The sequence below is a fragment of the Stenella coeruleoalba genome (assembly GCF_951394435.1).
Source record: "Stenella coeruleoalba genome assembly, chromosome: 6".
NCBI lineage: Eukaryota > Metazoa > Chordata > Mammalia > Artiodactyla > Delphinidae > Stenella > Stenella coeruleoalba.
In genome coordinates, this window is record NC_137151.1 from 75,895,036 (window position 1) to 75,909,181 (window position 14,146).

Sequence of the window (14,146 nt, forward strand, 5' to 3'; positions counted from 1 at the left end):
GAGCAACGGCTAATCTAAAACGCCTTCTCTTCTGAATCATATGTGTCGCATAAAAGTTAGGATAAATTTGGGAAACTTGATTTATATGTTTGTTGATACCATGATTATTATCCAAGCTATCAAGCACCAAATTAAAAGTGCTATAAGTGAGGTAATACTGCCTAGTGAGTTAACTTTCTTTAGTGGCAATGATGAATTGGGTCCTTCTAGTTCCTAAGTTGTTACCTTTTATCTCCACACATTCTTTTGGCCCTGCCTTGTGATACCAGAACTGGGCTCTGCAGACCACATTTCTCCTTTGCCAGCTGGCTTAGTGTTAGGTTCTGCCAACAGAGGGAGCTGGGAGAGCCTGCAAGGCTGGAAGAAGGAAGGAGATTTTCCTCTTCCAGGGCTCTGTTTTTCATGCTGTGGTGAGAAAATTGGCCGGGGTGGGTGGGGCTTGGGGGTCCTGGAAGTCTTCCCCAGTAGTGGCAGCTCTCATAGTTCTATAGCAGCAGACAACCTCCATCTACTTCTCCATCAGCCCGGCATCAGGTAGCACGTTTGTGCCAGAGACACAGCCTCTCATCAGAGATCTGAATCTCAGCGTGGTAAGAGATCCTTTCTTCCAGAAGTCCCTTCTTCCTTGCATTTTGCTAAGTCCCAAGGGTCCTTCTTTCTACAGTTGCTACCTCAGAATACCTTCGAGTTCTCTTTTATGTTTTTTAGTAGTTAACCATCCTATATCTAGTTGATAATCATTTACGTTTTCCTGTTCAAATTACTGTTGTGGTTCCCATCCCCTAATTGTACCGTGAATAATACAAGACTTGGCAACAAAAATAAAAACCAATTCAAAGTCTCTCACTATTGGTTTCTCCTAAAACTGTCATACAACAAGTAAGAATGTTATTCTCTTTCCCCTGATTTTGTGATGACTTCTGGAGTAGTGGGTTGAGTAGAAATGGTTTTAAACACATTTCACTGGACACGTGTCCCATTCTGACACAAGAGTTTGATGAGTATCTTATATATTCGTAGCCTTCCTACGGCTTGCCTGACCATAGCCCCCAAAGACTGCTTAGACATACTTGAAGCCCTTATTTGTGGAAGGCAGAAGCTTGACATGATAATCAGTCATGCAAAACCTCATGATAAAAAAAGAAATTAACACATGTCACATTAGCTTCCTTGGTGTCAGATTTAACCACATCCAGTGATTATGAAAAGGATGCTAAAAACTCAGGATCTACTTTAAGTCTACATATCAAATAATACACTATGAATTTGGCATGAAAACATTGTATATTCATGTTTGAGTATAAATGTATATAAACTATAGATGTTCAATCACCTCTAAGATCTCAGTAGTCTCTAGGTACTTGCCCCAACCCAAATTATATGCAACAAGATAATAATCACCAAAAACAAATGATGTGAAGAGGTCGAACATTAAAAGTCACACTTTCCCCACCTTCCCTCTTCTTCTGCTTATGAAAGAGAGACTTTTAGTTGCTCAACTACACTTCTTTGTTATGCTGATTTAGATCGTGTTGGTGCTGGAGGTTATAGGTATGGGTGGAGAATGAAAAAAGCCAGATAAAGAGGGTGGTTTTGCTGTGCAACAAAATGAAGTGTAGGGAGCAAAGAAGGAGCAGATTAAAGGCTCCTTAAGTATTAACAGAGGGAACAAAAAAAGTAGGGGAGCAGAGAATTGGGGAATGACATAGAAGAGCCAAGGAGAAACTGACTCAGAAGTAGACAGTTCTAGTTGTGAGCTGGGGAAACAAAATGTGTGATTACAATAAAGGCAGGAACTTGGGCAGAAAATTTTAATATGTTTTCCTGTGTGATGTTTGTTTAATACTCCCCATAGTACCCTTGATAAAATGTAATAAGGTTTTCCATTGCTTTTCAAGACTTCTTCTGTTTTATTTGGTGTGGCATATTTGTTTCTTTTGGATGCGACAGGGTAAAAGAGGCAAGCCTCAAGATGGTCCAGCTATATTCAGGACCCAGATGAAAAGGAGAAGCCTTCCCAGACTTCCCAGAATGGTGCACCTTTCTATTACATGCTTTCATTATATATCAGTTTTCCATTTAAAAAAATGCAACTTGAAAAAGTAGTAAATACTTACAGCTCTTTGTATTATATGTGTTCCCTTCTTCCTACCCCAGATTTCATAATATAATTCAAATATATCCCTACTATCCAGTTAAAGATGTCCATCAGTACTGAACATAATAGCTGGCCCTTTTTAGATACTGTTTAGCTTATTGAATATACTATTAAGTATAATTCTGTTATAAAATTTATAGTGTTCGGTGACATAGTTTATATGGTCAAGATTATACTCTTCACATAACAACAAATGCTAAAATTAAAAGGAGATATACCAATACTCATTGGTTAATATATTTCTTACTTCAGAGTACCACTTATATATTTTTAAATATCTGGAATAAACATTTAATATCTGCTTGGGAGTTGGGGGACTAGAAAATTGTGGGGAGGCCAAGATGAATAGCACACAGCGCCACCATCAGGCTAATGGGTGAGAATGATTTAAATGTGGCAGGGCACAATTGATGAGCCCTCTTAATTACAAAAAGAATGTCTGATATTCTAGAAACTGAGGTCTTTCTATTTGGTATGTAAAAGAAACTGTACAGGCTACTCAAAAGCCTTCACTTTTTATTATACAAAACTACTGCCTCTAAGTATTGTGGGTTTCACTTCAAGTAACAGAATTCAATCTTATCAAACCAGTGTTCCCACAGGTAACAATAAGAAACTTTGTACGAAGAGGATTTTTTAATTACCAGGACTGGGACTAGGGTGAGGTGAGTAAGGTATTCACCTCAAGGTGCAAAATTTAAGGGGTGCCAGAGCTCAGTAATTTAGAGAAATCACATTCTAATGCAATATTTTTAAAATCAAAATTCGGGCTTCCCTAGTGGTGCAGAGGTTAAGAATCCACCTGCCAATGCAGGGGACACGGGTTTGATCTCTGGTCTGGGAAGATCCCACATGCCGTGGAGCAGCTAAGCCCCTGTGCTACAACTACTGAGCCTGCACTCTAGAGCCCACGAGCCACAACTACTGAGCCTGCACGCAACAACTACTGAAGCCCGCCCTCCGCAACAAGAGAAGCCACCACAGTGAGAAGCCCGCGCACCGCAACAGAGTAGCCTCCACTCGCTGCCACTAGAGGAAGACCGCGCACAGAAACGAAGACCCAATGCAGCTAAAAATAAATAAATAAATTTATTAAAAATAATTAAAAATAAAAATTCGTGCAAAAACTCCATGGTGAAGATAGTATCAAAATTTTAAATAAAAATGGGGCCAGTGTTCTAGATTTTTCTCTCTTACCTCTGGTTCTAATATGCCTCAGCATGGGCCTGTTACTCATCCTGTCCTTATTTAAAATGTCAGTATTTTTCTGATCATGGATTTTTGCATTAATTTAGTAAACAAGAATTAGAATGGAAAATTCTAAACCCAGGAAATTCTCTGGGTTCTGTGAAGGAGGTAGTTGCCCAGGGAACAACTGAGAGAGAAATGATACAAAAAATGAGTGGGGATCATCTCTGCCCCATCCAAACTAATCATAGTTATTCCTCTGCAAAGTGCGAGAAATGTGACTGTGAATGTTATCATCTAAACAGAGCCAAACATTTCCTGACCATTAAGGTTAAATACCAGTTTCATCTTCATCTCTGCCTGGGGTTTGAAGCTTGCTGTAGTCTGGAGTAACTCCAGTTTGGAACACTACAGAACAACTTGACAGTTTGAACCAAAACTACTGCAAAGGGAATCATTATCTAGTTGCCACTAAGGAAAGTCTCCAAAAAATAGGAAAAATAATCTTTTGGAAACGGCCTCCCTCTCAGGTTATTTGAGTGCAGTTCAACATAATTTGGCGACAGGGATGTTTGGTAGACTCAGAGATGCACTGCCAGAACCCTTTCAATGAAAGTACTTGCTGCCCGGCTCTGGGGAATCCAGTCAGCACGCTGACAGCTGTCAGCTCCTTCAGGGTTCACCTCAGCTGTAAAGAACCACCTCCCCTGGATGAGCAGAGCAGGAGTTGAAGGGCCCTCGGCATCTTGATCTAAGTCAAACAACTCTGAAGGGCAGGATTCCTGTATAACTCCTGCTGGATCAGTCTAAGATTTGCTGGCCTGCATCGGTTCAATTTCTCCTGGCGCCCAGCCCTGCTTCCTCCCTCTTCCTTTCACATCTCTCACTCCAAAGCCCATCTCCACATTTCCTTCCCAAAAACCCAACCTGAGACAGAGAGGTAAACTAGATGACATTTTTTTTCTTTTTACAATTATTATTCTGAACGACAACAACAACAAAAAACTAATGGAAAAAACTATTTGCAACCTAACTCTTTGAGCTCTGTCAATTTCGACCTGAATTATACATGGCTGTAATTGGCATGTACATATGATATTGGATTCAGATTTTTTTGACTGACATTTTTTAACACGCAATACCTTGTAGCAAATTTGTCCACACGTTGTCTTTTGTAATGCCCTTGTGGTATTCCATAGTGGATTTCTTAACTGTCTCCAAATTTATGGCCTTAAATTTTTTCTATTTTTTCACTGCTTAAGATAGTGCTGTTATAAATATCTTTGTACAAATTGCTTTCTTGCTTTTTTGATTAATTCCTTTGACAGTTGCTTTCCTAGAGTTGGATCAGAGTCCTGTGAATATCAGCACTGGGACCAGTTAGCAGAGGAGAAAGAAAGAATAAAAGGGAAAAGGATTCACATAACTACCACCTTTTCCTTTCTCATATATAAAAGACGTATATAACTGGAGTGAATATAAATCTGGAACAACCTAAATTCCAAGTCCTGGCTAACTTCATTTCCCTATGAATCATCTTGAATAACCCTACTTTACAGTAATTTGGACTTTGAATATGGATATTGAATTATATTTGTTTATAGCACCATTATCCAAAATCCAGCTCATAGAATGTTAGATGACTGATGTTTACTATGAAGGAAAAAAAGTTCAACGGGTAAACAATTTTTCAAATGCTGCATATTAAATAATCTTCTTAAAGATTAATAATGTAGAGGGTTATGTTAAAAGCAGAATTCTCACAGCGAAACATTAAATTTATTTAATCCACCTATCCAGGAAAATTAATATTATAAGGAAAATAGTTTGTGAAACCGTGGAATACATGGTATCATTAAAAAACTTTTAGAAAAAAATATATGCACACTTACTCTTTAACATGTACATATCTTTCTAGAAAAGCCCATTATGCATTACATTATTATCCCCTCCAGAACCTACCACCGATTCAGGCAAATTTTAGATGTTCTACAAAGGTTTATGAAATCTCACTAAACATCTGTTAAAAATTGCTTTGTTCATTGCTAGACATTTATATAATATAGTTTTAAAGCAAGATAACAGCTGAGGGGAGCTGCAGAAAAAAAATCACAGAACTTATGTTGAATTATTTTTCTTGTACATATGAAGTTGTTCTGTGAGAACAAGAACACTCAGCAGATGTACAGATCCATTATCTTTTCTCATGGCAATATGTTCCTCCTTTCAGAAAATTTGAGCAAGTTTGGAACATAAAATAATACAAATAGGCTAAAATGCAAAGCAGAGAAAATGAAAGTGATTGGCACAAAATAATGAAACAATCATAAGCGATGTCACATAGGTGAGCATTAATTGGGGCATTAACCGTTGATGTTCACCATTTAACGAAGCATCTAAAGATATAATAATCCTGCTATATACTTGGAGCAGCAGATTTCCAGCACATATATCCACATGTACCTCCCCCATTAAAACACAATGACAATGGTTTTCACATCTTGTCATTTCACCCTTGACGCTCTCCAAAGGCTCACTGGATCTACGCCATGACTCACATAACCTGTGCATTCAGAAACAGGTGTTTGGAACTCTACATCTGGTGATAAATATTAAAGATAGAAGAAGAGACTTCGCAAACAGCCTACTTAATTCATTCTCACTTGGCATTGCCACCACTAGCTACACTATTACAGATTGAGCTCCAAGGACTATTCAGAAATCCCCTCCAGTCTGGAAATTCCAAATTATATTTCTCTCTGTATTTTTAGATAGTCATAAAATTATTACTCAAGAAAAGATTTTAGAAATCAAGATTAACCCTTCACTTTAAAGTTGAGAAAACTGAGAGCCAGAAAGTTGAAAGTACTTGCCCAGATTCAGAGAATAAATTTTGTGTAAATGTGTATGAAAATACAGCGCCTGGGCTTCCCTGGTGGCGCAGTGGTTGAGAGTTCGCCTGCCGATGCAGGGAACACGGGTTCGTGCCCCGGTCCGGGAAGATCCCACATGCCACGGAGCAGCTGGGCCCGTGAGCCATGGCCGCTGAGCCTGAGCGTCCGGAGCCTGTGCTCTGCAACAGGAGAGGCCATAACAGGGAGAGGCCCGTGTACCACAAAAAAAAAAAAAAAAAAAAAGAATAACACCATTCTTTACGACATAGTATTGTTGGGAGTTTTATAGAACATGGTTAAGTGCCAAAAAACAATTTGTTATTATATATGTAAGTAAAATTTATTTTCTGTGTATTATCATAGCCTTCAAAAACTGCTGCTAGATTCGTATCAAATTTGGAGACTAAGCTCGTGTAAATGATAAGCCAGGTGTCATATTCAAAAGTCATGCTGACTTCAGTCTCTGAAAGGAGAGGGTAGAAATACTTTTCCCTCTTCGTCCCACTGGGTACAACTAAAAATCCTACACATTATATGTAAAACCAACATAAGAAGCTTTTCAAAGGTGGAAAGAAGGCAGGCCATCTAGGGAATTAGACTCCCAGGATCTACACCATGGTGAATTCCCTGCGTTGTCTTCTTACCTCATACATCCCAGGCTGGGTACTGAAGAAGCCAGTACCCTTAAAATGCTAATGACAGAGACAAAAAAACCTCCAAGAAAAGCCTGTCCTTTCCAGTGGCCCAGCAAAGGGGCAGCTTAGCAAGACAGCCAACATTTAGACAATAATCCCAGGAATGTGTCAGCCCTGCCCCCACCAACAAAGGCCCACTGGAGAGTCTAGACTTCCCCCATGCAGGCCGTCAGGAGGTGCCCCAGCCCCATCCTCACGTCCGTGGTGTCAGAGGAGGCCTGTAGTGGAGTCAGGACTTTCACCGCGGTGCAGTGGCAACATGGCCACCCCAGCAGTACTGGTGGAGGCCTTGTGGGAAGCAGTAAGGAGATGTCCCTCCTCCTCCCAGCCAGGGTGATATCCACAGAGGCCAAGAGGGGAGGGGATTTTTGACCCAAGTGCAGAAGCAATTCAGTGGAGGAGCATAGGCTTTTTAACAAATAGCACTGGAGCAACTGGACATATGTAAGCAAAAAAAAAATAGAAACCTCGACCCAAGCCTCAAACAACTTACCAAAAAAACTCAAAATAAATCATAGATTTAAAAATAAAATGTAGAACTGTAAGACTTTTAGAAAATAACATAGGAGAAAGCTGGGGGGGACCTAGACTTGGTGAAGAGTTCGCAGACGTGACACCAAAAACACAATCCATAAAAGTGAAAACTCAATAAATTCTACCTCATCAAAATGAAAACTTTTGCTCTGTGAAAGAGCTTGTTAAGAGGATGAAAAGACAAGCTACAGAGTAGAAGAAAAAAAATATTTGCAAACGTATCTGACAAAGCACTCATCTAGAACTCTTTTTTAAATTTATTTATTATTTTGGCTGCGTTGGGTCTTCGTTGCTGCGCGCGGGCTTTCTCTAGTTGTGGCGCGTGGGCTTTCTCTAGTTGTGGTGACCGGGGGCTACTCTTCGTTGTGGTGTGCAGGCTTCTCATTGCGGTGCCTTCTCTTGTCGTGGAGCATGGGCTCTAGCCACGCAGACTTCAGCAGTAGTTGTGACGCATGGGCTCAGTAGTTGTGGCTCGCGGACTTTAGAGCACAGGCTCAGTAGTTGTGGTGCACGTGCTTAGTTGCTCTGCCGCATGTGGGCTCTTCCCCAACCAGGGCTCGAACCCGTGTCCCCTGCATTGGCAGGTGGATTCTTAACCACTGCGCCACCAGGGAAGCTCTCATCTAGAACTCTTAAAACTGAACAGTAAAAACAAATAATCCAATTAGAAAATGGGCAAAAAACATGAAGAGACATTTCACTGAAGAGGATATACAAATGGCAAGTATGCATGTGAAAAGATGTTCAGCATCACTAGCTATTAGAGAAATGCAAATTAAAGCCACAATGAGATATTATATATGTCTCAGTGTGGTAAAATAAAAAATATATAGTGACAACACCAAATACTCGCCAGAATGCAGATACTTGATATCCTATACATTGCTGGTAGGAGTATAAAATGGCACAGCAACTCTGGAAAACACTTTGACCGTTTCTTAATTAAACATACGCTTGCCGAACAACCCAGCAATTGTGCTCCTGGGCATTTATCTGGGAGAAATGAAACATTGTCGTAGCTTCATTGTAAGAGCCAAAAACTAGAAACAACCAAAATGTAATACTGCTGAGCAGTAAAAAGAAATGAACTATTGATAACACACAACAACTTGGATCTCAAGGACATTATGCTAAGGGAAAAAAAAAATCTCAAAAGGACACATACACTATGAGTCCACTTCTGTAACATTCTTGAAATGATAAAAGTTTAGAGACGGGAAACAGATTAATAGTTGCTAGGGGTTAGCAGTGGTGGTGGGGGGAGGGAATTGGGTGTGGCAATAAAAGGGTAGCACGAGGGAGATCTTTGTGGTGGTGGAATAGTTCTGTATTTTAATTACACTGATGATTACATGAGTCTACACATGAGATAAAATAACATAGAATTCTGCACACACATCATGTCAATGTCTAAAATTCCTGTCTTTGATATTAAATTATGTAAGATGGACCATTGGGAGAAACTGAATGAAGGATACATGGGTCTTCCACATACTACCTTTACAACTCCCTGTGAATCAATAATTATTTCAAACTGAAAAGTTTGTTTTGTTTTCATTTCATTTGAGGGGTGTTCCTAGGAAAAAACTGAGGCTTAAATGACTTAAGTGACAGTCAGAAGAACCATGCTCTGTCAAGGGCAGTTGAAAGCAAAATGCAATGCAAAGGAAGACTGGCTACCAACTGCAGGGAAACGCCTTACATAGAGACTTCTGTGGCCAAGAAAACAATCATTCCTTTCCCATATGAGTTCCAAGTAGGTTTATGGTTTTTAACCCCTGATTGCAGATTAGAACTAAATGAGGAGTTTTTAAAATGTTCAGTGTCCAGCCCTACCTGCAGTGATTCTGACTTTTTTGAGTTAGGATGATCATAATTATCCTGGAAGGTTCTAGAGTGCAGTATGCAATGAGGAACACCATATTACACTAAGGAATGTAACAGCAGTTCAGTGTCTGAAATGTGACACTCTTTTGAGCCCCATAAAGGCAAAGTAAACCCAAAGATTTATGTTATTCTAATGGTGAGGTTATTTTAAAGCCAGTTTCTGAGCCCTCAGAACCTCCTATATCTCAATTAATTGAGCAATATTCAGAACCCAGGCAGTTTAAAAATACCATAGGTGGTTCTCAATCTGCTGTGTTAAAAAAGAAATCAATATTTTATCTTTTAAATATCACTGATTCTCTCAAATGATCCTTTTACTTTTTCGTGGCTATTAATAAGATGCAAGAAAAAAGGCTCTAAATTTCAGGCATTAATCTGTGTTGAAATGCTTCTAGAAGGAGGAATTCTATATGGTGTAAACCAAGGAAAAGAGCAGCAGAGACCCTTTCGTATTAGAAAGGATAGTGGATATGACAGATGTGTTCTTTAAGAGGACTTGACACAAATTAAAAAATTAAAAATCATTACGCTTTATATTAATTACTATAATTATGAAACGTTCTCAAAATTCCACATTAATATTTATAGTTTCAATTAAACTGTATTTAACAACAGTTAATGACGTTCCTGAGCAAAGCTGGATATTACAGTTAATATCCAACTGTGATATAGGGAAAAATTCTGGAAACAATATGAGAGCAGAAGTAGAGGACTTCTGTTCATGTCTCTGCTATTCTACTTACTGGTTATTTGACCCTGGATGAGTTCTTTATCAGTTTCCTCATGTGTAAATTTAAGATAATAATATTCTGAGGAACAAAAAAAATACTAATATGAGAAAGCACTGTATGCTACAAAGTACCAAACATTTTGTCATCATCATAATTATTACCATTTTAAAAATTCAATTCTTAAATTTTTAACTGCCTACTTACAGGTCTATGAAACTAACTTTTTAAAAAACACTCATAGTTTATATATCTAGAACAAGTTTCCCATGATCAAAACTACTGTATGGAGAATCAGTTAATTGAAGGGTGATGGTTTCCAAATTGAAAATGACTTGGGCATATTTACTGACACTGATGAATCCTATTAATTATAACTCATGGAAATAGCCAGCTCCCTTGGCACACAGAGCCACGTGGCACGCAAATATTGGATGCCATTTACAGCTTTCCTTTTAAAAATCTAAAAGTTACATTTTATTTCTATATCTAGCCTTTCCATTCAAGGGCGCTTCAGCTGAGCTGGCACTAAATTTTTGAGCTTTAGATTTAGTAGCAAAAGATTTCTAATAGTGTACATAGAGCTGTCAGTATCGCACACCCTGAAGCAATGTGGAGGGCTGCAAGATATCTGGAAGAATTTCAAAATGTCTGTAGCATTCAATACTAATTGGAAAGTATGAACATGATATTGAATCGTGTGAGAATGAATGACATGTAAATTTTTTAAACTTCACAAATATCAAATTATACAGCAATCCTAAATAATAAATGATAAATAAGCCTCAGTGGATGATTTATCAGAACAATTGAATAATAATAATTTAAGAACTAGCTATGACTTGAATACTGAAAATCACAAATAATATTTTAATTGGGACAATTTTAGTATTACCCATAAATTATGACTTTGTAATTAACAACAACAACAACAACAATATATATATATATATATATATATTTTTTTTTTTTTTTTTTTTTTTTTTTTTGCGATACGCGGGCCTCTGACTGCTGTGGCCTCTCCGATTGCGGAGCACAGGCTCTGGACGCGCAGGCTCAGCGGCCATGGCTCACGGGCCCAGCCGCTGCACGGCATGTGGGATCCTCCCGGACCGGGACACGAACCCGTGTCCCCTGCATCGGCAGGCGGACTTTCTACCACTGCGCCACCAGGGAAGCCCCAACAAAAATATTTTTATTATACAAGTATGGGGACTTGCCTTCTTTTATCTATTTAGATATATAACTAATTTCTTGTTTCTATTTCAAACATACTAATTCCACATCTTTAAGAAAATTACTGTTAAATGTTAAGATTTAAAGTATGAATGTAAACTTGATGATTCCTCAATATCCATCATTTTCCGTACTACAGCTTTTTCTTCTCCCCCAAGTTGAGATGTCTACTTCAAAGTACACCTATACGGTTGTCCTTGCATATGCAAGCAACAGGCAATGTGATTTTATTGGCTCGTCTGTTTTGTTTATACCTCTCTTTCTCCCAGACAGAATTACAATGTCCTATTATAACTGGCTACATCATAACATACAATAATTAGCCAAGAAAACTGAGATAACTAGAACAATGAGTGTTTGAAAAATAAGTTGAAGCTCTAAGTAGTTTAGAATGCACGTGGCTCAGAGTCCTTGCCAGAGAAGGGCTACAAATTTTGCTTTAAGGGGGACATATGATGGGTTAATGATCCATCAGGTCTACATGCTCAGGTGGTGTGGTTATTTCCCGTGCTGACGTATGTGAGGCCTCTCTCCCGTGCGTCGTCATAAAGTAGACCCTCTTTGATACAGTAAATGGCATCATCAACACCACCTCTACACTAGTGATAAGTGTCACAGGCCTTTTCTTATAACAACTCTCTAAGCTGGCTGATGCTATAGCATAAAAGTTTAGGAAAGTTAATTTGACAGGAGCCAAAATCATGCAGAACAGGGACCCAGTTCCCTAACGGGCAAGAAATATGAACTTAAACCATAGCCAAGTACTGGTAAAGTGACTCCACCTTAAGCCACAGACAATTTTAAAGTTAACTAGAGGAAAGACTTATTGAGACTTTTATTTCATATGTAACAAGACAGAATTTGGAGACAAGGAATGTTGTTAAAACATTGTTTTAGATCGCTGGAGGAACACTCTGGAGCTATTGTAATAACTCCAACTGCCAACTGGTTTTATTTAATCATATTTCTATGATCTAAAAATCTCAAAAGAATTTGTCAAAATAATTATCTTGAAGTTGAATCAGAGAAGATACTATTGTCATTAAATTAAATTACAGAATCTCTTATGAAAGGAGGAACTTAGTGCTCCATTCAACTTTTTTTTACTATCATACTATCAAAGTAATAATCATTGCACATTTAGCACTCACAGTGTGAAAGGTGCTGAATTAACAGTCTTTTAAAAATAGCAAATCACACTGTCCTCAGGTGCAGAAATCCAGGGAAATGCTATGTAAATATTTGAGGTCGGAATTTGGTTTGAAGTGTTTAGAAAGAGGAACGAGATATTTAAATGAGACAAATGGCTTAGACGCTTAATGGAAACAGATGGATAGCAATTAGAGGGAACGCTAAGCTAGAAGCACCACTGCAAACAGTTCCCGACTGGAGAAGAGCGGATGATGGGAACCCGAGAATGCGAGGACCGAGAGAGGACGAGCAGAAATTGCTTACTCCAGCTCCAGTTTCATCTTAACTTGTCAGTTAAAAATAAAATAATAATTTTAAGGTTGAAAAATATCTTAAGCGGTGCTAGAAGATGAAAGTCCACTTTAAGTCATAGTATATAGTGCATTCTTTCTCTCCTGCTTCCCACCCCATCCCTCTCCTTCTCTTCTACCTTCTGTTTACTTCTCACAAAAAGTCAGGATTTGTTTTGCAGCTTTGTCATTTCCTTCATTTTGTCAGAAAAGGGCACAGACATCCTCCCAACTGCAGTCTTGGGTTAATATTGTAAAGGAGAGAGGAAAAGAACCTATGCGTGAAAGGATGGGAGGATGAGGTGGAAAGGGATTGGCTACTAACATTTATTTTTTTCATGTTCAGTAAATCTAGCAAATCTGAATAAAGCAGGAGAGGGAAGGGGCTAATATGGCTTAGAGATTTACCAGGTTCACTTTCAAAAACTAGTCGTAAATTTCCGGCTTGGGAAATCACCTTTAACGGGGATGAGAGGGGCAAGTTGGGATAAGTGCAGCACTGTTGCATTATTACTACCTGGTTTGTTCTGGTTATATTTAAAAATATTGCACAATGACATGCAAAATATACCATGCTAGTGATCTTAATTTCATGTTTTCTTTTTTGAGGCTACCACGTAAATAGCCTGAGGCATTAGTATTTTGACAGAAAATGCTGGGCATACTTGTAAACTACTCACCTTCAAAATCCTGAAACATGAATCTTGACCGTTAACAACCTAATGGAAATGTTTTGTCAAATAAGATGAATAGTATAAGAAACAGTGTACATGAAGAATGAAAATATTTGGTAGGAAAATAAATCTAATTACCGACTGGTGTTTAGCAGAAAGCAGGCGCTTGCTCTCAAGGATAGTAACTTACTTTAAGTATGGAAATTGCATGCTTTTTTGGTAATGGAAAAGCCATGGAGTTTTCAAAACATGTATCAAGTTATAATAATAAATATGTATGTATCCTGAAGTGGAACAAAAAATTAAATTTTAAATACTAAAATAAATATAACTTACTGAATAACAGAAGAGATAAAGTAAATATTAGAAATTACCTAGACTTGGTAATTAGCACCAAATATCTTCACGGAGTCTTTAGCCAAACATTTTAAAATTTATATTAGAGTGAGAAGTATTCAAAGGAATACCGAAAAATAAGTGACCAAAATTCATGAAGAAGCATGAATTTTCAATTTCAATCTCAAAAAGCTTGTATTAAGATACTGTATAGGAGTCATATTATATGGCAGAAAAAAGTCTGTCTGAAGTTCAAAGACCTGGACTTTACAACACCCATTTTGTCTCACACTCTAAGAGTAAGTTTTCCCTTCTATCTAATATGAAAGGTTTGG

The 14,146-nt window shown here is 38.2% G+C and overlaps 1 long non-coding RNA gene across 1 annotated transcript in view; it reads left to right on the forward strand.

Annotated features, from left to right (window-relative positions):
- The first annotated feature begins 455 nt into the window (after nt 1-455).
- The window catches only part of LOC307188295, a 73,490-nt gene continuing 59,799 nt past the window's right edge, over nt 456-14,146 (forward strand). Inside the window, exon 1 of the long non-coding RNA XR_013828885.1 lies at nt 456-590. This is a non-coding gene — a long non-coding RNA (uncharacterized lncRNA). The remainder of the gene's footprint in view (nt 591-14,146) is intronic.